This window comes from Bidens hawaiensis, unplaced genomic scaffold, assembly GCF_021521415.1.
Source record: "Bidens hawaiensis isolate Kalapana, Puna unplaced genomic scaffold, B.hawaiensis_p1.1 tig00062522_1, whole genome shotgun sequence".
NCBI lineage: Eukaryota > Viridiplantae > Streptophyta > Magnoliopsida > Asterales > Asteraceae > Bidens > Bidens hawaiensis.
The window spans coordinates 6,087-10,018 of NW_027501223.1; the positions used below are offsets into that span (position 1 = coordinate 6,087).

The 3,932-nt window shown below is 34.6% G+C and overlaps 1 pseudogene; it reads right to left on the bottom strand.

The window, feature by feature from the left end:
• Positions 1-1,266: 1,266 nt before the first annotated feature.
• Positions 1,267-3,125, bottom strand: LOC143603722 (glyoxylase I 4 pseudogene; annotated as a pseudogene).
• Between the last annotated feature and the right edge of the window lie 807 nt (positions 3,126-3,932).

The following is a 3,932-nucleotide window of genomic DNA, read 5'->3' on the forward strand; positions in this document are numbered from 1 at the left end:
CAGAGGAATAACACGCGGTTTAACAGAAGTCTTATGGGTTCGGAAGCTCTTAACAGAAATCGGTTTTCCCCCGAAAGATAGAAGTAGAACTATGTGTGACAATGAAGCTGCAATTCAAATCTCAGAAAATCCAGTCCAACATGATCGAACAAAACATGTAGAAGTCGACAATTACTTTATTAGTGAGAAGCTTCAAACATGAATTATAGAACTCCCGTTTGTTCTTTCAGAAGATCAGTTAATGGGAGAATCTTCGGCCATTGTCTAAGCAAGTTGAGTATCGGAGACCCCACTACTCAACTTGAGGGGGAGTGTTGAAAAAATAATTAAAAAAAGAAAAAGATTTCACGGAATCGGTCAATTTATTAGATCCCAAAATCGAGGAGCACAATTAAAGCCATTACAACCAATTGACAGTCTTATTATTCTAATATGTTTTCCTAATTTAGATCTTGTAATTTATTATAAATATATTTTCCCTTTTATTTTAAAAATTCATTCACAAATATACCAAATACATTCATAAGCATCGAGCACTTTGATTAAAAAAAAAGTATGAATTGTCTTTTGGAGCTTTCGAGCTCTTTGATTCACAACAAAAAAGTACATGAATTGTCTTTTGAAGCTTTTCTGCTTAACTAAAAGTAACATCTTTGTAATATTAAATGCCATGGCATGCATAATTGTAAAGAGTAAAGACTCAAGACATGTAAAATTGAGGGTAATTCGACTTATTTACCCGTATGTTAGGACAGTAAAGACTCAATACATGTGAAATTGAGGGTAATTCGACTTAATTACCCGTATGTTAGGACTTCCGAGACACCTACCCAACCCAAACCCTCCTAACGCACTAGAATTATTAAGATAATAGTAATAGTAACTAGTTTTTTTTAACTAGTATTGACACACTATAATTATTATGATAATTATAATAGTAACTTGTTATTTTCAAACTAGTATTGACGGGCACTACCCACCTAGTTATCTATATTTCCACCTTTAAGAGAAAACTCATCTTTAATGTGACTCCTAACGCACTACGATATAAACCCTCCTAACGTACTACGAGCCATCTATATTTTCTCCTTTGGGAGAAAACTATCTTTAGTGAGAATACCATATGCCGGCAAACTTATCTTTAGTGAGAATACCCTATGCCGGCCCTACGTGAAACCCCTATTTTCCCTATTTTTTTATGAACTTTTTGGATGTCTTGTCTGATCTTATCAACTAGTATTATTAGTAACATATCGTGTATAAGTAACAATATATTTTTCAAGATATGAAGAAACATAGCACATACGAATCACACGTACAAATTAAGTAAACAACTCGCCATACAACTGGAAAACGTAGAAACCCAAGATTCAGCTGGCTTTCGCAGCATTAGAGTCTAGCTCGACAGGCGGATTGTGGCGGTTGTGTGGTAGTTTAATCCGGCCAAAAGAACCTGCAGGCTTGAGCTTCACGTTATCACAGTTACATATTTCAATCAAAAATCCATCCGGATCATTAAAAAACAGCTGGTCAATCACCCCGTCTTCCCACCCACCGTTCTCATCTTGTACTTGATGTCCAAATCCTTCAGTTTCCGTTCCAACGCCTCCATGTCCTCACACTACACAATAACAAACCACCCTAATTAACACTTTTCAAATGATGAAGTGGCAAAACTTAAGAAGAGAGATGAAGGACAAATTAAGCCTTATTTTTCTTGTACAGAAGAATATAACAAACTATTATGCTCCATTTCTTTTTGTATAGGAGTTGCTTTTATTTTTTAAAACCTTGATGAACAAATTAAGCCATTTCTGTTTTTAAGTATGTAAGTCGTTAACTAAGATAAGTATGTGTGTTGAAGGTGGGGTTTGTTACACGTATTAGCTCTAGAATTACTAGAGTTATCTGAGATTTACTAGAGTACGTTATCTAATCTAGTATCAAACAAACCATAACTGATTCAATGAGCCTTATTTTATTCACATATGGCTTAATCAAGTTACTAATACTTAAATGATAGATATCAAAGAGCAAGTTTTTACTAATACTCGGATGCTATTAAAGAGCGTTTTAAAGTTTTTGTTTTTCATACGACTTCAACTTTTGTCTGGTAAAGTTGAAGCTGAATTCAAATTCACTATCCCATGAACGTGATTTGATAACACCTGTAAGGTAACTTCGAAAAAACCAAAATATACCATCCTCACCAGATTCACATCTTGTGTCACCAGCTTTTTTTAATGTAAAAAAAAGTCATTTAAAATTTACATTCATCGTAACATTATTATTATCCATGACTCATTATTATCCATGACCTTTATTATCCATGACTTGTTATTGTTGCCCGTATTAGCTATAGAATTACTACGGTTTTAAAGTCGGAATTACTACTGTTATTGTGGGTGTATTAGCTATATAGAATTACTACTGTTTTAAAGTCGGGTTTTATAGCACGTATTAGCTCTAGATTTACTAGAGTTATATGGAGTAACAATATATAATCAAACAGACTATAACCGATTTAATGAGCCATTCATATATTCACATATGTGCATCATATAGTACATGCATAGCTTAACCAAGTTACTAATACTTGAATGATATTAAAGAGCTTTCTAATGTTTTTGTTTTTTCTCATACTTCAACTTTTGTCCCAACAATTTTTTTTGAAATAACCTATTTAATTATCATAACACTGATCCACAGTTCTAACCCTATCTGTCACTAGTTTTATTGAAAATAACCCATTTATAATAAACCCTAAATATGAATAAACACATATAACAGAAAAGAGATTAATTAAGCACCTGAAAGGATATATGATTATTCATGGGATCCAATTCATCACCATTACTAGGCAACTTCTCTTCATCCTTAGATTGAACCAAATGAATCCCTATCCCATAGTTAAACAACCACGCCCCATCGAAATCGAACAACTGCGGACGCTCTATCGACACGAACCCTAACGCCTTCTTGTAGAACTCCACCGAGTCCTCCACCGACTTACAAACCCTAGACACATGGTTAAGTGACAAGAGAGGCAGCTCAGGCTCCTCTTCTTCTTTTCCATTCTTCTTTTCTTCTTCTTTCTTTGATTCTGGTTTGTTATTGTTATCCATTTTTAGCTTTCAAATGACCGTTTAAGGTTTTGGCGGGTTTTATGGACCAGATGGTGTGTGGCGGTTAATGACACGTGGTGTAACTTTGGCTTAGGGTTTCCAGGTGGATGAAAGTGGATGTGACGCGTAGAAGTGATTGTTGCATCGGTTAAGTAATCCATCAACCTAGGAATAGATAAATGGAATAAAGAAATGGGGCAAAACTATTGACCAATGGTGTGACATGATGGGGAATATTTTCATGTTATTTTTTGAATTTTTTAATGCATTGCGGTTCGGGATATCTAGGATTTATTTCTCAAAGTTCTCGAGGAGAAAAGGGAAATCATTTCACGTGGTTTGTCTTCTCTTGTTATAATGTTTATAGACGTCGCGTAATGATATGGTGTACAACGGTTTGACGGCTATGATGAATAGGGTAGTGAATGACATGTTATTTTTAGGTTAAAAATAAATCATAAGGTTTTTTCTGGTTATGAAAGGATTAATGTAGATTTAAAATGTAGTTATAAGTGACCACAGGCTGTGAAATTTTTTAGTAGGGTTCAGCGCGTCGTACACGAAACTTCTTCAGCTTCTAGGTCCCAAAGCTTCGTTTTTAGCAGAATTGGCTTTGCTATTCAAAAGGGGGTTGCGGCGCAGTTTGTTGTCCGTTTGCTTGCCACTTTATTGTAATCGTTTTATAGTAAACTATAAATAATGAGAATAAAAAAAAAGTGACCATATATATACATATATGGCGGCGTTGGTTAGTTTGTGGTGCATGACTAGTTTCTTGCTATTCAGACTCCATTTGTATTTGATGTT